Source organism: Dendropsophus ebraccatus, chromosome 11, assembly GCF_027789765.1.
Source record: "Dendropsophus ebraccatus isolate aDenEbr1 chromosome 11, aDenEbr1.pat, whole genome shotgun sequence".
NCBI lineage: Eukaryota > Metazoa > Chordata > Amphibia > Anura > Hylidae > Dendropsophus > Dendropsophus ebraccatus.
In genome coordinates this window covers 24,802,271-24,827,510 of record NC_091464.1, presented here as the reverse complement: position 1 = coordinate 24,827,510, position 25,240 = coordinate 24,802,271, and the positions used below count along the sequence as shown (strand labels likewise).

Sequence of the window (25,240 nt, the reverse complement as noted above, 5' to 3'; positions counted from 1 at the left end):
TCCCGGCATCAGCGTGCGCCCGCATCAGAACCCCCTATAGCACACAATGAAGCAAGCGGCCGGAGCTGCTCGCTTCATTGTGTGAACTGACAGTTCTTTCTGCGCCCGCAATTCAGTGAATTGCGTCCGCAGAAAACTGACATGTCAGTTCTTTGCAGCGCCACATGGGATCCCGGCCAGAGCGTATACTATGTACATATGCTCCGGCAGGGATCCCATAGAAGAATCGGCAGTGTTGCACACCGTACTTTTACGTAGTGTGAACATAGCCTAATACCGCTCACAACCCATAGACAGGGGTGGTGTTATTTCTGGAAGAAAGCCGCCATGTCTTATAATCCTGTACTGCCCCTTTAACAAGTCACATTTGTGTCTATGGGATCCATTGGAGTTTCTAATATTTTTGATGGTTACATCAGTACAATGTGAGGCTCTTTTCTTTCCATCAAAAATACTAAAACCCCAAATATTGGCCATGATTCTTCCTGTAGGGTGTGAGCCACTTGTTCTCTGGACCCTACTGAAATAATCATGGATGTATATGGTGGAGCTGGGGGAAGTATCAGGTGAATGAGCGGTTTAAAGGGGTATTCCCATCTCAGCTTGTTGTCCTTTATCCATAGGATCGGGGATAACAAGCTGATCACTGGGGACCCCAAGAATGGGGACACAATCATCCCTGCAATGAATGGAGCGCTCACCATATCTGCGCTGCCACCGCGGCTTGTGCTCCATCCAGTCTCTATGGGGTCACTGAACACCTCCAAATGCTGAACTCAGAAGCGTCCAGTGTCCCCATAGAGAATGAATGGAGTGTAAGACACGGTGAGAGCTTCATTCATTCATTACAGGGACATCAGCAATCTTGGAATGGGTGGGAACCCCAGCAGTCGGACCCCCAGTAATCAACTTGTTATCCCCTATCCTATTGATAGCACATAACAAGCTGACGCGGGAAGACCCCTTTAATGGAAAATAATTAGCAGGTTAGAAGTATCTCCCCTATTGTTATATTCCTATAGCACACAGGGTGTTGAAGGTAATTTTCTTACATTTATCCTCGGCCCCGTTTTATGCATAATAGTAGTTTATTTCATATTCTTACTAGGTGTTTTGGTGCACTGGCGGCGGGGCTACCACCCTCCACACAGATACGCCCGGGCCAGCTCACCATTCCTAACAATCATTAGCAGAGCAAAGCACTGCCCCAATATTCATTAAGTGGATTGGGACGGCCGGGGATGGTGGTACTTCCCCCAGTGCACCAAAATGTCTCACCAGCATATGAAATAAACTACTAATATATGGAAAACAGTATTAAGGATGAAAGTAAGAAAGTTACCTTCATCCCCAGTTCCCGTGCTATAGGGACATATCAGCTGGTTAGATGCTTTATGTTTCCCTTTAAGAGGTTTAACCAGGATTTAAAAAAACACAGCTACTTTCTTGTAAAAACAGCACCACCCCTGTCCTCAGGTTGTGTGTGGTATTACAATTCAGCTCCATTCACTTCAATGGAACTGAGCTACAAAACTCCCACCAGAACGGACAGGAGCCGTGCTGTATCTGGAGGGACGTGGCCATGTTTTTCTAAGCCTGGATAGCCCTTTAATAGCTGAGGTAACTGGTTATAGGGCCGAGCGCTAGTAACACCCACCTACCTAGATGTGTAGGGTCTGTGTGTACAGCCCACTCTCCGTGCAGGAAATGATGCCAGAACCGCACTGCAGCCCCTCATACAGCGTCCAATGTCATCAATCATGTCCTGAGGGTAAACTTCTGATTGGCTGATTCATATGAATGTGGCTGAGCTGTAATACCAGATATGTCCACTGGACAGACGTGGCGCTGTTTCTGGGGGGGGGGGGAGAAAGGATAAACTGTAATCAGTGAGACAGATATTGATCACTGGGATGGGGACAATGGGGACAGTGCTGGACTTCTGGGCTTGGTTATAGGAAGTCAGTACAATTGTCCAGATCTACGTCCAAACTCCAGGATTATATAAGGTGGATCAAGGAAATCGTCTCGGTGGCAAGAAAGAAACGTCTGACATGTCTTGCAGTTTGAACAACTTTATTTAGATTTCAGACATCACAGATGACAGGGCATAAGGGGAGCATTGGCGCTCCCTCATAATAATGTGTTAGGGGTACATGCAGTTATGGATTATAATAGGCCCTTTTTGGGTCCTGGAGGCCCATGGCCACCCAAAAAGACTTTCAGTGGTGTATTGTCTTCGGGTTACAGTTCTGTCATGATTTGCAAAAAATCATTACTTTTTTTACCACAATTGTGCACAAATCAGGGCAACATGACATTATCTATGCTGTACTATGAACACCATGGTAGTGCTGCTATAGTTACAGTGGGGGGGGGGGGGGGGGGCAGGCTTGGTAAACAGCCCGGGGCCTATAGTAAAGTTAATCCGCCCCTGGGTACATGTAATAGAATACACTTGGAAACCCCTCCTAAGGCTATGTTCACACTACGTATATTTGAGGCTGTATTTGGTCCTCAAGTCAGATCCTCATAGCAACCAAAACCAGGAGTGGATTGAAAACACAGAAAGGCTCTGTTAACATAATGTTGTAATTGAGTGGATGGCCGTCATTTAACCCTTTGAGGACCAGGCCCAAAATGACCCAGTGGACCGCGCAAATTTTGATCTTAGTGCTTTCGTTTTTCCCTCCTCCCCTTCTAAGAGCTCTAGCACTCTCAGTTTTCTATCTACAAGCCATGTAAGTGCTTGTTTTTTACAGGAATAGTTGTACTTTGTAATGGCGTCATTCATTTTACCATAACATGTATGATGGAATTCCAAATATATTATTTATGAAGATATAAATAGGTGAAATCGTAAGAAAGAATGCAATATGGTAACGTTTGGGGGGTTCCTGTGTCTACGTAATGCACTATATGGTAACAGCAACATGATACAATTATTCTATAGGTCAGTCCGAACACAACCATATGCAGGTTACACAGATTCTCTAATGTTATATATATTTTTTTTTATGAAATCCTTTTTTTTGGCAATTAAATATTAATAAAATGGGCCTATTGTGACGCTTATAACGGTTTTATTTTTTCACCTATGGGGCTGTATGGGGTGTCATTTTTTCCGCCATGATCTCTAGTTTTTATTAATACCATATTTGTGAAGATCGGACGTTTTGATCACTTTTTATTGATTTTTTTTAATATATAATGTAACATAAAATCGGTAATCTGCGCACTTTTTCCCCTCTTTTCGTGTACGCCGTTCACCGTTCGCAATGACGCTTGTTATATTTTAATAGATCGGACAATTACGCACGCTACGGTATATTATATGTTTATCTATTTATTTATTTTTATATGTTTTATTTATATAATGGGAAAGGGGGGTGATTTAGACTTTTATTGGGGGAGGGGTTTTGGGGTTGTGTGTTAGTGTTTTGAACTTTTTTTTTTTACACTTTTGAAGTCCCTTTGGGGGACTTGTACATACATTAGTTTGATTTATACACTGATGATTGCTATGCCATAGGCATAGCATTGATCAGTGTTATCGGCGCTCTGCTCATTGAGCCTGCCTGTGCAGGCTCAGTGTAGCAGATCGCCGATCGGACCGCACGGAGGCAGGTAAGAGACCTCCAGCAGTCCGTTTCAACGATCGGGACCCCCGCAGTCACACTGCGGGGGTCCCGATCGGTAAGTGACAGGGGACTCCCCCTGTCACTTACACTTAAACGCTGCGGTCGCGCCGCGATCGCGGCGTTTAAGGGGTTAATGACACGCGGCAGCGCGATCGCTGCAGCGTGTCATTACCGGTGAGGTCCCGGCTGCTCACTGCAGCCGGCCCCCACCTCCTATGAAGCGCGCTCCGCTCCGGAGCGCGCTTCATAGCGGGAATACCACCCATGACGTAAGGTTACGTCATGGGTCGTCTGGGGACAGACTTCCATGACGTAACCCTACGTCCAGGGTCGTCTAGGGGTTAATGGCAAATATTTGCTGTTATTTTAAAACAACGGCTGTTTTATTGAAATAATGGCAGTTATTTACCGTTATATGACGGCCATCCACTCAGTTTCAACATTGTGTAAATATAGCCTTTCTGTATTTTCAATCCACTCCTGGTTTTGGTTGCTATGAGGCCTGAAATATACAGCCTCAAATATATGTAGTGTGAACCCAGCCTTAAACTGTATAAAGCAGTGTCTTTGGAGGGGTTTGGTTTCTAGTAAGTCCCTGGTCACGTGGTACATAGTGAGACTGGAAGGGAGACGATCACGGCATAAAAGAAGGCATCAGGTAGGAAAATGAAGTGAGCTGCAGTGTAAAGCAAGAAGGCGGGAATGGGAATGATTGTTTAAAGGGTTAATTCTGATATGATCAGATGATCCTTATCCACAACAGTGACAGCTACAGATCCCCCACAACAGTGACAGTAATAGACCCCCCACAACAGTGGCAGCTACAGACCCCCCACAACAGTGACAGCTATAGACCCCCACAACAGTGACAGCTATAGACCACCCACAACAGTGACAGCTATAGACCCCCACAACAGTGACAGCTACAGCCCTCCCCTCCACCCAACATTGACAGCCACAGATCCTTCTCCATAATTGTGACAACTATAACCTCTCTATAGTGCGTCTCCTATAGCCCCCCCCAGGGCCAGTTTTAGACTAGATGTGGCCCTGGGCAAAGTTAAAGGTGGGGCCCCAAATGCTGAAATATTTTAGCAACAATTTAAGGTCCCCATACATGTTACTCTTTTGTTGGTGGTACCTGTTGCTCCTGGTGGGTTCGGCCATCAGTGTAAGGTGTATGGGGCTCTCTGGACAGTCCTCTGACAGATGATATCAGTGGACATAGGGGATCAAGCTTGATGGAAAATCAATGCCCAACCTCTTTGTTCTAAGAGAGATAAGCCGCCATCAGATCTGTATGGCTATGGCTTTACCCTCTCATAGAAAACACAGGAAAACTCAGATGTGCCAAATTTCTGTGTATGGGGAGGACGGGACCGGATGGGAGAGATAATTGTCAGCTGAAGGAATGTTCAGCCAGCAGTTATTGGAAGCGTACGGCCACTTTTAAGGCCGTATTACACGGCCTGATATTCTGCAGAAGTGAGCGCCAATCTGGTAGAATGGAGCTCGCTTAGAGAGCCTCCTACAGCAAAAGCTATGGAGGAGATTTATCAAACTGGTGTAAAGAAGAATTGGCTCAGTTGCCCCTAGCAACCAATCAGATTCCACCATCTTAGAATGTGAGTAATGAATGGTGAAATCTAATTGGTTGCTAGGGGCAACGGAGCCAGTTCCACTTTACACCATGTTTGATAAATCTCCCCCTATGTGTATATATACAGTATATCATTAGTGATGTGTGTGCAATCCTTGCTGTATATAGTAAACAATAAAGATATATATACTACCTGATCATGTTCCCCGGTGTCCTCAGGCCTTGTCTGTGATATATACTACCTGATCATGTTCCCCGGTGTCCCCAGTGTCCTCACAGAGCGATAGCGTCCTGATTCGGACAATTTTCGCTCCATGTATTAGGGCCCTTACTCAGTTCAGAAGTTTACATGCCGCTACATGTCAGGACTACCGCTACATGCCGGGACCGCAGCTACATGTCGGGACCGCCGCTACATGTCGGGACCGCCCCTACATGTCGGGACCGCCCCTACATGTCGGGACCGCCCCTACATGTCGGGACCGCCCCTACATGTCGGGACCGCCCCTACATGTCGGGACCGCCTCTACATGTCGGGACCGCCTCTACATGTCGGGACCACCTCTACATGTCGGGACGGCCCCTACATGTCGGGACTGCCCCTACATGTCAGGACCGCCGCTACATTCTGGGACTGCCCCTACATGTCAGGACCGCCGCTACATTCTGGGACTGCCACTACATGCCAGGACTTCCGCTAAATGCCAGGAATGCCGCTAAATGCCAGGACTGCCCCTACATGCCAGGACTGCTGCTAAATGTCAGGACTGCCCGCTAGTGGTGTAAATACAAGAACTATTTATATGAATTGCTTTAAAAAAATAAATTTAAAAAAATCACTATAATCAGGACCAAATATTACCTCCATACCGTTATTGAAGAAAACACACTATATATAGGCCAATATTACCACCATAAAAGTGACCGCCCCATAATGACTCTATATACACTATATACAGACCAATATTACCGCCATAGAGTGACCACCGCATAATGACTCTATATACACTATATACAGACCAATATTACCGCTATAGACTGACCACTGTATAATAAATGACTGTATATACACTGTATACAGACCAATATTATGTGGCTGTCACCCTATGGCTGTACTATTGGTGTATATAGTGTATATATAGAGTCATTATGTGGCAGTCAATCTATGGCAGTAATGACTCTACGCTATATACAGACCAATATTATTGCCATAGGCTGACCCCTGTATAATGACTTTATATACACTCTATATACAGACCAATATTACCGCCATAGAGTGACCACTGCATAATGACTCTATATACAGACCAATATTACTGCCATAGACTGACCCCTGTATAATGACTCTATATACACTGTATGCAGACCAATATTATGTGGCGATCACTCTATGGCTGTACTATATATACTGTACTGTATATAGTGTCATTATGTGGTAGTCAATCTATGGCAATAATAACTCTATATATACGCTATATACAGACCAATATTAATGCCAAAGAGTGACCACTGCATAATGACACTATATACAGACCAATAATACCGCCATAGAGTGACCACTGCATAATGACTCTATATACAGACCAAAATTACTGCCATAGACTGACCCCTGTATAATGACTCTATATACACACTATATACAGACCAATATTATGTGGCGATCACTCTATGGTTGTACTATTGGTCTGTATATAGTGTGTATATAGAGTCATTATGTGGTGGTCACTGTATGGTGGTAATATTGGTCTGTATATAGTGTCATTATGTGGTAGTCAATCTATGGCAGTAATGACTATATATACACTATATACAGACCAATATTACCACCATAGAGTGACCACTGCATAATGACACTATATACAGACCAATATTACCCCCATACAGTGACCAACACCTAAAGACTGAATACCACCTTATTTTTTTCTCAATAAAATACACCGTATTGCCTTAGTGATGTCATCATACACTATACATAGGAGCTGCAGCAATTACATAGGACTGATGAGGCCGGAGAATGGCTGCAGCTCCTATATACAGTCTATTCACCTCAACACTTGGAGTCAGCAGTGCTTATACACACAAACACCATTATATATATATATATATATATATATATATATATATATATATACACACACACACTCACACACCCATGAAAACACATTATACAGATACAAACCATCCAGTTCACACACTATACACAGGACATGTAACACACACTGCATTCATGCATTATACACCTACATTTGTGAAGGTATATAATAATATAAATATATATCAAAAACCATTGCTATTCCTTAACTTCAGTCTTAGCCCAATATATATTTAGCATATGGAATCTGCGTGTGAAGGTTTTTTGTTTCTGCCATGCTGCTGGACAACAGACCCTCTTGTCAATCAAACTATACCATCCTGGATGTATTGAGAGGAGCCCTGGCCCTAAATGGAAGTACCAGACCTTTACTGTGAAGTCATGAATATACAAAGAACTGTGCCCTGTCTTTGGACTGTAACCAATGAGAACTTAACATGTATATTCTTGTCCATTTTGAGCCCACCCTAAACTGTATAAGACCCCACTGTATTTGCAATAAAGTGGTGCACCCTGCTGAGAGAGGAGCGATACCAGCGCACTTGTTTGGTGTTATTTTCTCACTGCCGGCCTCAGCGTTATAATTTGGACAGGGATGGTCATTCGAAGAGGGGTGATACAAATCACCCAAATCACCCTTTCAGTGGCATTTCCAACGTGGGGCCTGAGGTCTTCATGGGACAATTGATCGCGAGGACCGACAACTTGCTACATACTGGATGACCCCAGGACCCGCCTAAATTAGGAGGCTGATCACCTCCACTAAAACACGGTAAGTCTACTGATTTTTTATAAATCTGTGGCTTATGCGTGTATTAGACGGTCCTTGGGAAACTGGGTGTGGCTATATCGATCCTTTAGATCAGGACTGAACGGCCAGTTTTATTGTCCCTGTTGTACTGACCCAAGAACCCTTATTGTGTATATGTATATATATATGTGCATATACAGCCGTACCGAATGACCATACCCTGGGGTTGGTGGAAGTGGTTTCCCTTAGGAACTGTGTGACTGAGGACTCTTTTTAGAGGACTCTTGGTTAGAGGAATAGTTTACAGTTATCGGTTGTTCATTTTTACTGTGTCAGTGACATTTTATATGTCCAGGAACTGTGAGGGACCTCTGGGGATTATTAAGTCGTGCTCCACACTGTGGGGGACGTGGGACCCTTGTTGTGTATAAATTGGACCCTACATTGTGGAGGACGCGGGATCTCTACAGGTAATCTCTACAGGAAACCGCCTCCTGTTGAGACCGATAGATTAGCTACGGTAATAACACGAGGAGTAGGCTGACGCAGGGAGACTGGGCGTGGTGTGACGCGGAAGTAGGATTTTCACTCAGTTGCTCAGTTTTTGGGGGTTACTGAACTCCAAAGGGAAGATTATGACTGCATTGAATACTCTGTCTGAGGAAGGTTGTGATTTTTCTTTTTTGCTGTTTTTTGTATTTTTACGGGCGTCAGCAAAGCTTCCTGGACAGTGTGTGTGACCTTTTGGTCTCACACGCAGGATATTTTTGTACACAGGATAGCATTCGGTGTAATCCGATATTCACCTTGTGAAACAATTTGGGATTAGCCCTGATTGAATCACGGGGGAAGAAACAAGCTGACACCTGGACGGCGGTGTAGGGGAACCAGTCATAGTCCCCTGTGGGGAACAGAAACCAACAAACATAATGAAAGGCTTACGATTTTTGTTTAAGCCAAAAGTGTGTCTTGAGGGATACAAGACTCCAGTGGAGTTGGTGGTTTGTAGAGATAAAAAGCTGATGGATTTGTGTGGGATATATGTAATTGGAATATTGTAATAAAAATGGAAAGGTTAGTGGATATTTATATTATATTTAGGAAGAATTAGTATATACATTGGAATAACACATGAGCACAAACATTAACAAAACAAGGTCTATAATAAGCATATTGTTCTATTATATAGAGGCAAATAGAATTCTATGTTATGATACACTGTGATTATCATAGGATAGCAATGATTACCAAGTTTTTGGTATAGGATAGGGAAGGAAAAGAAAATCTTCAATCAAGACATCAAAGCTTACAATTCTTTGCAAAGATTCTTGATATCTGATGTTTACAAACTCCAGCAGATGACCAGAAGCAAGAGAAAGAGACTGGCCTGTAACTTTATCCAAGTGAAGCACTTGATGGGAGAACATGAACCATGGGCAGTTTTTGCTATTGTTTTGTTTAGTCAACAGACATGCTGAGATCTCTAGTACTACATCCAGCCTTATCGCTATATTGTCATTGAACTTTCTTCAGGCCATCTATCCTGGGACTATGCCATCTTCATGAGCGACATTTTCTGTAACCTTATCAAGCTAACTACAGATGCCATGACCTGAGACCAAGTATGCGGCCTATGAGAGAAGTTGTGTATGATTCTTTACAGTCTACAACAAGTTTACAATGGACTTTTAAAGATTTTGTTCATTTAATTGAATCTCCTCAAGTGGTCACGATGAGAGAGGAAAGCCTATATCTATATAAGCTGAATAAGAATTAAAGACGACCCTTGCAGAGGTTTCCTATGAGAAGTCAGATGAAATGTGAAAGCTGCTGTTCATCAAGGGGGGTTTCAAGGATTTTTAACCCTTGGTTTGCTCTTTCAGAGGCCTATCAGATGTTACCTCACAGTTTCAACTCCAGAGAGACAAAGAAACAAAGAATGCTTTCCATGCAAAGAAAGTGAAGTGTATGACTGCATGAGGAATAATCTATGGACATTAGCTTGTTGTTTACTTTTTTATTATTTGGATGAACTTTTAAGAACTTTAGCAATCAAATATTTAATTAATAATGACGGAGATCTATAATTTTGTTATACCAAGAAGAATGAAGTCATCTGAACTACTAAATTTATCATGGCTCACAATGAAGACAAGAAGGTGCATTTTTAGATTAGGTTTAGCTAGTATTCTATTGTTTTATGAAACCAATCACAGTTTATCATAACACAAATATTATAAGTCATAGTATGCTTATATCTATAGTCCTTATAGACAGGTTATTATGGACATTGCCATGTGTATCCATGAGAGGAGATGAAGAAAGAAGATTCAGTAATGGTTTGCTTCTAAGGTTATTGTTCATTGAAAAATCTTAATGCTTTGAAGGATCGATACAATGTATCTCACCCTCATGAGGGGGGAAATGGTAAATATGATGGGTTGATTTTACAATGAACAATTGGATTGTATTGTATTGGAGTGCACGTTTATAAACTACTGATACCATTGTAGTACAGCACTATTCATAATTTCATATGCACTATTCATGGTTTCATATCATATGTAGGGTAGTGTTGCTAGTTATAAATAAAAACATAGTATATAGTACGATATCTATACATACATAACTGTAAACAGGTTATGCAGACATATAGAGGTATATTTGTCATGGTTACATATGTGTAGACGGATACACATAATTATAATAAACACACCCAAACATGACATTCACAGAGTGTATTTTGTGTAATTGAACTCTTTTGATTTGTTTTTAAGTCCAGTTATGACCGCACCGGTTTCTGTCAATAGCGAGACAGATTTAGGAGAGGTAGATGAGGGGTTTTGTTTAATAATGATATAATATTTTGAGTGAAAGATAATTTTAATGTGATGACTCTAGATATTGGGGAGTTGTAACATTAAAGTAAATGGGAAATGATTATGATTCCGACGATATTCCCTCTCTTAAGACGACCATATATTATCGAAGTTGTAATAGCATAAAATAGGATTTAGGGATAATTTAGTGGGAGTCCCCTGGTCCTGGGAAGTCCAAGTACAAAGGGGGGTGACCCATTAGGGGTCTCTCGTCTCAAAATTGGTGAAATCTCCTTTACCCTACCCGCCTGGGACCAGACGGACTCAAAGGCCCCAAGGGATATTAGGGAAAGTTTATGAATTGCAATTGTTTTTAGGGGGGACTGTGAAGGTATATAATAATATAAATATATATCAAAAACCATTGCTATTCCTTAACTTCAGTCTTAGCCCAATATATATTTAGCATATGGAATCTGCGTGTGAAGGTTTTTTGTTTCTGCCATGCTGCTGGACAACAGACCCTCTTGTCAATCAAACTATACCATCCTGGATGTATTGAGAGGAGCCCTGGCCCTAAATGGAAGTACCAGACCTTTACTGTGAAGTCATGAATATACAAAGAACTGTGCCCTGTCTCTGGACTGTAACCAATGAGAACTTAACATGTATATTCTTGTCCATTTTGAGCCCACCCTAAACTGTATAAGACCCCACTGTATTTGCAATAAAGTGGTGCACCCTGCTGAGAGAGGAGCGATACCAGCGCACTTGTTTGGTGTTATTTTCTCACTGCCGGCCTCAGCGTTATAATTTGGACAGGGATGGTCATTCGAAGAGGGGTGATACAAATCACCCAAATCACCCTTTCACATTCATACACATTACACACTACATGTACAGAATACTTACTCCCTCTAGCATGCTGGGTGTAGTGGTGCATCTCCCTCATGTTCCTTGCAGCAGGCTGTCATCCTCACCCGGCAGCCCTCTCCTCCATCGTCCCGACAGCTCCACACCAGAGCAGGAAGTCACCTGCAGTAAGAGGAGCTGGAGGGAGGGGGAGGGGGAGCAGACACGGAGCCCAGCGTCCTGCAGCCTCTGCATGACCCCTGATAGCAGCAGCCAGGGATCACTCCCAGACGCTGCAGGACGCTGCCTGTGCTCTCCTCTCCACTGGAACTGCGGTAGGGGGCCCCTGGGGGCCCTGGGCATTTGCCCTGCTTGCCCCCCCTAACGCCGGCCCTGGTCACAGTATGGAGGTTCACAATACATCCTTGCTGAAACTGATTCCCTAGAGTAGCGGGGCGGAGATTGGAGGAAAATTCTTGCACAGCTGGAGACTCAATGGATCATGAAGATAGATTATTTGAGTTCCAAGGGTCTCAATGAGATACTAAGTTTTGCCCTATTCTTCTAATTATGTTTTTTAGGATTCAGTGTAGGCAGGAGATTTATAGGTGTGCGTTTTGGGTTCCCTGTGTGGGTATTAGTATTAGAGATGCAAAGCGCCTTGTTAGCTCAGCAGATGGCTTATCAGCCGGTTGCCTTTGAGCTCCGTTCCCCTCCATGCCTAAAATAGCCGGATCCATTCCTGGGTAACTTCACCCAGTTTCCCAGGATTGGATCCAGCTTTTCCAGACACCCGGGGAGGAGCCGCATAGAGTTCAAAGACAGCCGACTGATTGCAGAGGTAATGAAGCACTTCACTTCATTAATACTGTAAATTTTCTCATCTCTAATTAGTATGTTGTTTATATGCTAGTTTTTTTAAAATGTTTTTATAATTTTTTTTAGATATACAGTATGCGTTCTATTACAATGGGGAGAGTGGAGGACGATGCAGAAGATTAGAGAAGAAAACTGATTATGCAGCAATTTTGGGTACCCCTTATATGTTTTGTTTTCATTTTTGGATCACATGGTATTGTGTTTATTGCATTCATTATGGTTATTTGCGATGATGTTATTTATATGACACTGTTTTGTCACATGATGTATAATATGTATTTTTATGGAGGGAATTATGTATCATATTGGTCATTAGGGGTGTAGTGGCATATTATATATTATTATGCTGCTTTGTATGAGTTAGTTTGAGTACATTATGTATTTCGGTATGGGTATAGTAAATCATTATCAACTCTGGTATAACATTGACGCGCTACACTGTGGTGCTTCATGGGTTAAGCACCCTTTCGTGTTCAGCACTATTTAGCACTGCTGCACTCTCATGTTTTCTCTCTAAGAAATTGTTTGTTTCCCTGCACTTACTACTGCATCAAGGCTTCACTTCCTGGATAACATGGTGATGTCACTTCCTGGATAAAATGGTGATGTCACTTCCTGGATAACATGGTGATGTCACGACCCGACTCCCAGAGCTGTGCGGGCTGTGGCTGCTGGAGAGGATGATGGCAGAGGGATGCTCAGTGTCCCTCCAGTTCCCTGTGTCCCTCTGCCATGTCCTGTTGCTATAGTAACTCCCTGAGAGTCATGTGTAGATGTATAGCTATAATGACTGATCTCCAGCATGGCTCTTCTCTATAGTACACTAAAAATAACCAATAAATTAATAAATCTATGTCAGTATAATATAGGGTCCATTCTCTACCCAACCCCAGGGAAACCCCCAACTCCTGTATACTACCTACATACAGTGTGCAACGGAACTGATAATCAAACTCCCGCCATCAAAACTGTTTACATTTATACTAACACAGCCACATGGTACTGTACTGACACAGCCGTGTGGTGCTTTAATGACACAGCCACATGGTACTGTACTGCCACAGCTGTGTGGTACTTTATTGACACAGTCACGTGTGTAACGCCTGGAGTAGTGGATCCACTGGACCGTCACCAGCGATGGCACTAACCTCACCAGGGAGCGGAGTCTAAGGGGCCGCTGGTTTTCACCAGAGCCCGCCGCAAGGCGGGATGGACTTGCTGCGGCAGGCGACCCCCAGGTCGCTACCCCTGGCTTGGTTGCTGGTGATGGCAGGCGAGGCGTGGCAGGAGCAGTAGGCAGGAGATGGTAGTGGCAGAGGTCTGTAGTCGTGACCGCAGGAGACAGGCTGAAGACAGGAGCAATAGAGTAACGGGGAAGCAGGAACCAGGAACAAGGACTAGGGACCAGGTAGCGGGCAGGAATCAGGAACAAGGACTGGGGACCAGGTAGCGGACAGGAATCAGGAACAACAGGGAGCTGGGCCAAACGCTATGGGAAGCATGTAGAGGCTCCAACACAAGGGACAGGGCATGCTGGGATTTATAGGGGAGTGATTGGTGCAACTAACCAATTAGGGACGCACTGCCCCTTTAAATCTGAGACAGCCGGCGCGCGCGCGCCCTAGGAGGCGGGGACGCGCGCGCCGGCCGGCACAGCGACGGACAGGAGCGTGGAGAGGTAAGGCGCCCCCCGGGGCCGAAGTGACAGCAGCGCCGGGTCCCTGCCTACGGACACCGGCTGCTGCATGGGGCAGTGGGGAGTCGCGGCGGCGGCCCGGAGCACGGGACGCCGCCGCGGCCGTAACAGTACCCCCCCCCTTTGGCCTCCCCCTCTTTCTGGCCTGTAGGAACCTCTTGATGAGGTCTTGGTCCAGGATGTTAGCCTCGGGTTCCCAGGACCTCTCCTCAGGACCAAATCCTTTCCAGTCCACTAGGAAGGATCGTCTCCCTCTGACAGTTTTCATAGCCAGAATGTCTTTGACAATGTAAACGTCATCAGAGACGGCTTGTGGAGCAGAGAGCGAAGCCTTATCGGAGAACCGGTTGAGGACCACTGGCTTTAAGAGGGAGACATGGAAGGCGTTTGGAATCCGCATCGTAGGGGATAGGCGGAGTTTGTAGGTGACAGGGTTGAGGCGTTTTAGCACCGAGAAAGGACCGAGGAATCGAGGACCCAACTTGTAGCTGGGAATCTTGAGTCGGACATATTTGGCCGAGAGCCAGACTTTGTCACCAGGGAGAAAATTCATGGCGGGTCTTCTTCTCTTATCCGCCTGGTCCTTCATGCGGACAGATGCCTTGAGCAGAGATTGTCGAGTCTGTTCCCAGATTGACTGCAGGTCAGATAACAACTCCTCCACGGCTGGGACCTCAGAGGATGGAGAGAGAGGCAGAGGAGGACGAGGGTGACGTCCATAGACCACATAGAAGGGTGACTTGCCTGTGGAGCTTGAGTCCAGATGATTGTAGGAAAACTCTGCCCAAGGAAGCAGACTGGACCAGTTGTTCTGGCGAGCGGAGACGAAATGTCGAAGATAATTGCCAAGGACCTGATTGACCCTCTCCACTTGCCCATTGGTCTGGGGATGATAGGCCGAAGAGAAGTCCAGCTTCACTTGGAGTTGAGAGCAGAGAGCACGCCAGAATCTGGAGACAAATTGTGAGCCTCTGTCAGAGACTATATGAAGAGGAAGACCATGGAGGCGGAAGATATGCTGAAAGAACAGCTGGGCCAGGCGAGGGGCTGATGGTAATCCAGGAAAAGCCACGAAGTGGGACATCTTGGAGAAGCGGTCCGTGACAACCCAGATGACTGTGTTACCCACAGATGGAGGTAAGTCTGTGACAAAGTCCATGCCTATATGGCACCAGGGGCGGTCTGGGACTGGCAAGGGCTGAAGTAGGCCGGCAGGTCTTTGATGAGAGGACTTGTTTCTGGCACCGATGGTACAGGACGCCACAAAGTCTTTGACATCCAGGAGTAGGCTAGGCCACCAGTAGTGGCGGGAGATCAGTTGCCCGGTCTTTAGAACTCCCGGATGCCCGGCCACCATAGAGGAATGACCCCATTTCAAGATGCGTTTACGGAGTGCGGGGCGCACATAAGTCTTACCGGGAGGCAACTGCTGCAGAGTAGAAGTGGCAACTGGTACTAGGCGATCAGGAGGTATTATGTGTCGAGGAGATTCCTCTTGCCCCATAACATCGGATGCTCGGGATAACGCATCGGCCTTGATATTCCTCTCGGCTGGACGGAAATGAATGGTGAAGTTGAACCGAGAGAAGAAGAGGGACCACCTGGCCTGCCGGGGATTGAGGCGTTGAGCCGATTGGAGGTAGAGGAGGTTCTTGTGGTCCGTGTATATGTTAACGGGATGTTTAGCCCCCTCTAGGAGATGACGCCACTCCTCCAGTGCCAGCTTAATAGCCAGGAGTTCCCGATCTCCTATAGTATAGTTCCTCTCGGCAGGGGAAAAAGTCTTAGAAAAGAACCCGCAGGTTCTGGTCTTGCCTGATGTGTCCCTTTGCGAGAGGACTGCTCCGGCGCCCACAGAGGAAGCATCAACTTCAAGAGAAAACGGCTTGGAGATATCCGGGTGAACTAGAGCAGGAGCGGAGGCAAAGGCAGACTTTAGGCTATTGAAGGCATGTTCGGCCTCGGGAGGCCAGCGTCTAGGATCCGCCTTCTTCTTTGTGAGAGCCACTATGGGTGCAACCAGGGTAGAGAAGTGAGGGATGAATTGCCGATAGTAGTTGGCAAATCCAAGGAATCGTTGGATAGCTCTAAGTCCCTCAGGACGAGGCCACTGGAGAACAGCTGAGAGCTTGGCAGGATCCATCTGTAGGCCCTGGTCGGAGACAATGTATCCAAGAAACGGCAGGCTGCGCTGATGGAAAACGCACTTCTCCAGCTTGGCATACAAACGGTTGGCCCGTAGTCTCCGTAGAACCGGTCGTACATGGGACACGTGGGTCTGCTGGTCGTGGGAGAAGACCAGGATGTCGTCAAGATAGACTATGACGCAGACATAGAGGAGATCGCGGAATAAATCATTCACGAATTCCTGGAAGACCGCTGGGGCGTTGCATAGGCCGAATGGCATGACCAGATATTCGTAGTGCCCATCTCTGGTGTTGAAAGCGGTCTTCCATTCGTCTCCTTCACGAATACGGATCAGGTTATACGCTCCCCTGAGATCCAACTTGGAGAAGATCCTAGCTCCACGGAGACGGTCGAATAGTTCTGGGATTAGCGGAAGAGGATAGCGGTTCTTGACAGTCACCTTATTTAAGCCCCGGTAGTCTATGCATGGGCGGAGGGAACCGTCCTTCTTCTGCACAAAGAAAAATCCAGCGCCAGCGGGAGACGTGGATTTACGGATGAAGCCCTTCTGTAAGTTCTCCCGGATGTAGGAGGACATGGCTTCCGTCTCGGGCACAGAGAGAGGGTATACTCGACCTCGTGGGGGAGAAGTACCAGGAAGAAGGTCTATAGGGCAATCATAGGACCGATGAGGTGGTAGAGAGTCTGCCTCCTTGGCCGAGAAGACATCTATAAAGTCTTGGTATTCGTGCGGTAGACCAGACAAAGGCTTGGCATTAGCAGGTGACCTCGTAGAGCACTTGGGTTGAGGAGGTCTCAGACACCTATTTGGACAGTCCTGGCCCCAGCTGAGAACCTCCCCAGTTCTCCAGTCCAGCTTAGGGGTATGTAATTGCAGCCAAGGAAGACCCAGCAAGATGGCGGAAGAGGAATGGCGCAAGACGTAGAAGGAGATCCTCTCCTGATGTAAGGCGCCCACCTGGAGGACTAGGGGTTCAGTTTGGCAGTGCACAGCTTCGGTAAGAATCTCGCCCGTGATCGAAGAGATAGACCGGGGTTGGGCTAGCTGTATCACGGGTAGCCGCCATCTTTGGACCAACGAAGCAGAAATGAAACTGCCAGCAGCGCCAGAGTCGATGAGGGCAGTAGTCTGGAGAACTGGCCCTGAGGGTGTCTGGATGGAGACTGGCATAGTCAATCTTGGAGAGGTGGCATTCACACCTAGGGAGACCTCTCCCACTGGACCTAGGTGCGAGCGTTTCCCGGACGCTGAGGACGTTGGGGACATCTCTGCCGAAAGTGATCAGCGCCACCGCAGTATAGGCAGAGATTCAGCTCTAGTCGACGGGCCCTTTCTTCAGTCGTCAAGCGAGCTCGATCCACCTGCATAGGGACTTCTGGAGACGACTGGGGCATAGGAGCAACGGGATTTTGGAATACCGGTGCCAACCGAGGATGGCGACGGGGCAGGCTCAGACGCCGTTCTTGTCGGACCTCCTCCTCTCTCTCGGAAAACCTGGTGTCGACTCTGGTAGCCAGTAGAATGAGTTCGTTCAAGGAGGTAGGAAGGTCTCGGGCAGCGAGCACATCTTTCACTCGAGTAGAAAGGCCCTTCTTGAAGGTGGCTAATAGGGCGGCCTCGTTCCAGTCCAATTCAGCTGCCAGGGTGCGGAACTGGATGGCATAGTCACCAACAGAGGAGCTCCCTTGAGAGAGGTTGAGGAGAGCTGTCTCAGCTGAAGTAGCACGGGCAGGTTCCTCAAAGACGGAGCGAAACTCGGCCAGGAAGGTTCGGAGATTGGCAGCAACAGGGTCATCTCGGTCCCACAGCGGCGTGGCCCAGGCCAGAGCTCTACCCTCCAATAGGCTAATGATGAAAGCCACTTTAGAGCGCTCGGTGGGAAACTGACTACTTAAAAGTTCAATATGCATGGTGCACTGAGCCAGGAATCCCCTGCACAACTTGGGATCGCCTCCATATTTAGTCGGGAGGGCCAGTCGAAGTCTCGAGGTGGCTGCTGGTGGTGGTGAGCGCTGGGCTGTAGCATGCTGCTGTAGGGCGGCAGTCAATTGCTGGATTTGCTGCGACTGTTGCTGGATTTGTTGAGCCTGTTGCGCGACCACTCTGGCGACGTCACGGAGATCAGGCACCTCGCCGGGATCCATGGTTGGAGCCTACTGTAACGCCTGGAGTAGTGGATCCACTGGACCGTCACCAGCGATGGCACTAACCTCACCAGGGAGCGGAGTCTAAGGGGCCGCTGGTTTTCACCAGAGCCCGCCGCAAGGCGGGATGGACTTGCTGCGGCAGGCGACCCCCAGGTCGCTACCCCTGGCTTGGTTGCTGGTGATGGCAGGCGAGGCGTGGCAGGAGCAGTAGGCAGGAGATGGTAGTGGCAGAGGTCTGTAGTCGTGACCGCAGGAGACAGGCTGAAGACAGGAGCAATAGAGTAACGGGGAAGCAGGAACCAGGAACAAGGACTAGGGACCAGGTAGCGGGCAGGAATCAGGAACAAGGACTGGGGACCAGGTAGCGGACAGGAATCAGGAACAACAGGGAGCTGGGCCAAACGCTATGGGAAGCATGTAGAGGCTCCAACACAAGGGACAGGGCATGCTGGGATTTATAGGGGAGTGATTGGTGCAACTAACCAATTAGGGACGCACTGCCCCTTTAAATCTGAGACAGCCGGCGCGCACGCGCCCTAGGAGGCGGGGACGCGCGCGCCGGCCGGCACAGCGACGGACAGGAGCGTGGAGAGGTAAGGCGCCCCCCGGGGCCGAAGTGACAGCAGCGCCGGGTCCCTGCCTACGGACACCGGCTGCTGCATGGGGCAGTGGGGAGTCGCGGCGGCGGCCCGGAGCACGGGACGCCGCCGCGGCCGTAACAACGTGGTACTTTACTGACACAGATCGCTGCTACACTTTAAGGACCTGCTATAATGTCAAGGATACATGGCTATTATCCCACAGTTCCTTTACCTAGGGCAGTGATTTTCAACCTTTTTTGAGCCGCGGCACACTTTTAATACTTAAAAAATCCCGGGGCACACCACCAACCAAAATGGCACAAAATGACACTAAAACAGTACATATTATACATATAGTTAATAATATAGATTCTAAATGTATTTAAACTCACTCAGTGTGAAACCTGGGCCTGTTTTCTTCTCCCCCCTTTGCTTCTCTCCTGTGCTTCTCTCCACCATACTTCTCTCCTGTGCTTCTCTCCACCATACTTCTCCCCCCTACTTCTCTCCTGTGCTTCTCTCCACCATACTTCTCCCCCCTGCTTCTCTCCTGTGCTTCTCTCCCCCATGCTTCTCTCCTGTGCTTCTCTCCACCATACTTCTCCCCCCTACTTCTCTCCTGTGCTTCTCTCCACCATACTTCTCCCCCCTGCTTCGCTCCTGTGCTTCTCTCCACCATACTTCTCCCCCCTGCTTCTCTCCTGTGCTTCTCTCCCCCCTGCTTCTCTCCGCTGTTTCTCTCCCCCCTGCTTCTCTCCCATCCCCAGGTTTCTCTCCCCCATTGTTTTCTCCTGTTTCACAGGGGCACCATAGTTTGGGGAACTTTCCCCACGGCACACCCGACCATGTGTCGCGGCACACTGGTTGAAAATCACTGACCTAGGGAACAATACAGTGGAACATGGAGTTCACAGGATAGCTGCTGCGGAACAGAAAAGGCCCTCTCCCTCCTTCCCACCTCCAAATCTTCTGGGCAGAGAGAAGAGAGCTCATGACCCTCCTCCATCACCACCCTGTCCCATCCTGGGGCTGTGAATAGTGAAGGGGTAAGGGAATGGAGCAGGATGTATTTCTGCATTTTGATGTTGGTTTATTACTGGTGGAGCAGTAGATATTCTCCACTTAAGTGTTGGTCTACCACAGATGGAGCAGTATTTATTTTTTTACTGCTTTGTTAGTTTACTACAGGTGGAGCATTATGTGTTGCTACACAGTGGTTTTGGTTTACTACAGGTGGATCAGTATTTATTTCTGCACTGTAGTGTTGTTTTACTACAGGTGGAGAAATATTTGTTGCTGCACTGCAGTGTTGGGTTACTACAGGTGGATCATATTTTCTGCACTGTGGTACTAGTTTACTGCAGATTTTTACTGTAGTTTAAAGCGACTCTGTACCCACAGTCTGACCCCACCAAACCACTTGTACCTTTGGATAGCTGCTTTTAATCCAAGATCTGTCCTGCGGTCCGTAAAAAACAACTTTTAAACTGGCAGCCCTGTGCCCTATGGGAGTGGCTTAGATTGTGTATGCATTAGGCGGGCAGCACCTCTCTGTCCTTCCTCCCCGCCCTCCTCATTATTAGGAATGCTCCAGGCAGATTGCACTACAAAACGTGTAGCGCAGTTTCTCCCGAGTACAGAAATACCCCACATGTGGACATAAAGCTCAATTTGGGTCCAGGGCGAGCCTCCAAAGGGAAGGAGCGCCAATTCTAGCCAATTCTAGCCAAATCCAGCCTCCAAAATCCAAATGGCACTCCTTCCCTTCGGAGGCTTGCCCTGCGCCCACATGGCGCTTTATGTCCACATGTGGGGTATTTACGGACTCGGGGTAAATTGTTCTACACATTTTGTGTGTTTTTTTCTCTTTTAACCCCTTGTGAAAATGATAAATTTAAGGCTAAACCAACATTGTAGTGTAAAAAATGTAATATTTCATTTTCACGCCACATTGTTCCACATTTGTGCCCGTCACCAGTGGGGTCCATATGCTCACTACACCCCTTGTTACATTCCTTGAGTGGTGTAGTTTCCATAATAGGGTCACTTGTGGGGGGTTTCAACTGTCTTGGCAACACAGGGGCCTTTTAAATGCAATTTCAAGGAATCTAACAAGGGGTGCAGTGAGGATATGGACCCCACTGGTGACGGGCACAAATGTGGAAAAATGTGACATGAAAGTGAAAATTTTCATTTTTTCACTTTCACGGCACAAATGTGCCCGTCATCAAGGGGTCAATATCCTCACTGCACCCCTTGTTAGATTCCTTGAGGGGTGTAGTTTCCAGAATGGGGTCACTTGTCGGGGGTTTACAGTGTTTTGGCAGCACGAGGGCTCATCATGCGTTCATCATCCATTCCAGCCAAATCCAGCCTCAAAAAACCAAATGGCGCTCCTTCCCTTTGTAGGCTTACCCTGCACCCGCATGGCGCTTTATGTCCACATGTGGGGTATTTCCGTACTCAGGGGAAATTGCTCTACACATTTTGTGTTTTTTTTTCCTATCTTTTAGCCCCTTGTGAAAATGAAAAAATCAAGACAAGATAATGATTTAGCAGCCCTGTGCCCTACGGGAGTGGCTTAGATTGTGTATGCATTAGGCTGGCACCACCTCTCTGTCCTTCCTCCCCGCCCTCCTCATTATTAGGAATGCTCCAGGCAGATTGCCTACTATTCCCCACCTGTGACAGCCCGGCACATGGGCTGGAGCGTTAAGACACCTGTGCAAATGTTCAGCATGGAGAAAATGTTCCAGTGGCATTCCTAATGATGAAGAGGGTGGGGAGGAGGGACGGAGGGGTGGTGCGAAGTTAGGGCACAGATACTCACGTAGGGCACAAGGCTGCCAGTTTAAAAGTTGTTTTTTAGGACAATAACTGCATCACCTGCTGAACAGACCCCCAGGACAGATCTTGGATTAAAAGCAGCTATCCGAAGGTACAAGTGGTTTGGGGGGTCAGATTGTGAGTCGCTTTAATATAGGTGGAAAAGTACTTATTTCTGCAATGTACTTTTTGGTTGTCTTTTCCCACTAAAAACATAGACTGTAACTGTATTAATGCCCTCTAGGCAGCTCTAGGGCTGCATCCATGTTCTTCAGCCACCGGAAGTCAAATGCCAAGAGTTTGCGTTCGGAAAAATCCAAACTTACTGTAAGTTCACTCATATCTACTTCCTATTCCCAATTTTACTTATGTTTTCTCAGAGAATTGGTTACATGTTGTGGGTCTGATTGATGTATTCCCATTATATTGTCTCTAATATATTCAGCCATGAGGAGGCCTGGAAGAAAATGCATAATGTGGGAACTGTGCAGTGTGCATTACAGGCAGTAATATGTTCCAGTCTGTTTATGTCTCCTTACCTTACATCTTTCTCAGAGCTGTGGTTGTCTTTGGAGGAACATCAGTATGCACTAGAACTGATAATGAGCAAATACAGGAGGCAAATGCTGCAGCTGATAGCGAATAAGAAACCTGTACCAACAGAGCCAGTGCTGGGAGCTCATGAAGACTACGCTGCTGTAAGTTCTAGATTCATAACCTTCGAGTCCACCTATTACTTACACTATAAAATGTAAAGTTTTAATCTTGTAAATTGCTGACAGCATGCGTTTGAATATATTATATGTCAGGGTCCGGGCCGCGCGCTCGGCTCCTGGCTCTGCCGGAGCACGCGGCCGGACTCTGAGCAGAGCCGCTGGCGTCCCTGGTGACGTGTGGGGCCGGTTGCTAGGGGCGCGCCGCCGGCGTCCCTAGCGGCCGGCCCACTGTTATTTCACTACGGCCGCGCTCCCGGCTCTCACTCTGTGGGTGCGCGCGGCCAGGCTCAGGAGACGCCGACGGCGTCCTTAGTGCAGGGCTGGTTGCTAGGGGCGCGTCGGCAGCATCCCTGGCAGTCAGCCTGCTGGGAACACCCACTGCTAGCCGCGGCTGGGGCTCATTCTTCCCCAGCTGAGCGGCGTTAGGGATGGTGACTGACAGCAGTAGGCTCCAGTCATATACATCGCTCTGTGTTAGCCTGGAGTCTCAGCTCCAATGGTGTTAGGGGGCTGGGACTCCGGGCTGTATAAGTTCCTTCCCCTGTGTCTAAGTCCTTGCCTGCGATATAGCCTAGTATCCCTAGTGTTTTCTTGACCTCGCAATCTTTTCTGCCCTTGCTATTCCCGTTACCTGACCCTCTGGCTTGTATTTCTGACTACCCTTTGGACTTGTGTTTGTACCTCGCCGCTCGACTGTTATTGACCCGGAATTCTGACCTCTCTCTTATTGTGTGTGTCTGTCTTGTTTGTTTCGTGTTGCACCTTAGTAAGTACAGGGACTGCCGTCCAGTTGTCCGTTTGCCATCTAGGGCATCTGGGGCAAGTAGGTAGAACCAGTGGGGCGGGTGCCAGCTTCAGGGCTCACCTGTCCTTGTGCCTTCCTATCCTTCCCTGACATTATAATTGTGAACTGATACTTTTGTTATAGGAAATAGAGAGTTATATTGATAGGATATGGCCACGGGGGAAGTGATGAGAAAAGCCATTCAAGTAGATGAAGAGCAGGCCTATAATATTCGGGAGAGACTTGCCCAGCTAGAGGTCAGCCTCTTTTTTTTTTTTTTTTTAACATGAAATTATCGCTGTGAGGGTATATTCACACTACGAAATAGGCAAGGAATTTTAAGCGGAATATGCGCTGTAGATGCTGCTTGACGTTCCAGCTGTCCCATTGATCCAATGGGATTACTCACTATCCGCTCAAATAATTGACATGTCATTTCTTAGGGCAGATCCCAGATTGCACTTGAGAAATCCCATTGAATCAATGGGACAGGCAGAACTTCAAATAGCATCCGCAGTGCAGATTCCACTTGAAATTCCTTGCATATTTCAGTGTGAACATACCCTTAACTGGCATATAAGAAGTTCAATATTGCTGGGACCCACTATAATCCCTAAAGTGAGGGGGGCTGAGACCTGTTTCTCTGAATTGTGCCCCTACCAACCAGGTCTATTTTTACTTCAGTCAGCTGGCCTTCACCTGCAGTTATAACTGATTGGCAATACACAATCACATTGGAACACTCAAAAGGTATTGCACTTGTCATTTAGACATTTAAATGCCACTACTGCTATGGATTTTGGCGTTTGAAGGGTTGAATGACCAACATCAGTAGGACTGCTGATGTCAGTCACTAGCAACAAGTGTCAGCTGTACATAAGAAAAATCCCTTCCAACAGCTGCTTATACTTTCTGAACTGTTTGCCAGTAGTATGCACACAGTTATTTTCTTTCCCTTAGTGGTCTGGCTAATTGCAACACGGCACCTACTTCTTACTGCTATACCATGCCATATTGCTTGTGAAAGCACACCGGACAGAACAGGTTGGTACTGTGCTGGGAGATGATTTACAGTACACAACTATAGATGCTCTTTATGGGTGTTAAGAGGTTAGAAGGAAGCCTTGATTTACCTTTACATATTGCAGATACAGCCCAGTCTCTTTCACTCTCTCTCCTGTTTGACATGCCAGTGACCATTTAAAGTCAACAGATCTGTTTGTATTTTATGTATATTTAGTGAATATTTCTGTTTTATTAATATTTCTGTACTTATATTGCTGCAGTTAGGAATCACATGTTTTAGAACTCACTGTCCTTTTTTAAAAATATTATCAGCTGGAAAACAAGGCGCTTCAAGCAATTCTGACGGTGAGCAAGGAGTTCTTACATTCCTGTAATAATGAATTAGAGTGGAATTCATTAGAGAAATCCTAGCGACGTCTTTCAGTTTCAAAGACAATCATCATATGTTTGGTTGGACCTTCAATCTTGATGAGGAGGATGTTTTTTCTGTCTTACACATATGCAAGCTAGCACTGATATGAGTATTCCGTTGCCTTGAAAGTGAATATGTTCTGAACTGGGAAGTGTGTCGACTTGAGAAGATAAAGAAAAAAGTCTCTTGTCTTCCTGTGTGTATTGGTTTTGGTCTCAATTGATAGATCTATCTCTTAGAAAAATACATAGCAAGTAAAACAACTTGTT

The 25,240-nt window shown here is 46.7% G+C and overlaps 1 pseudogene; it reads left to right on the top strand.

Annotated features, from left to right (window-relative positions):
- Window positions 1-767: 767 nt before the first annotated feature.
- LOC138767375 (suppressor of IKBKE 1-like) lies at window positions 768-24,970 on the top strand (annotated as a pseudogene).
- Window positions 24,971-25,240: the final 270 nt, after the last annotated feature.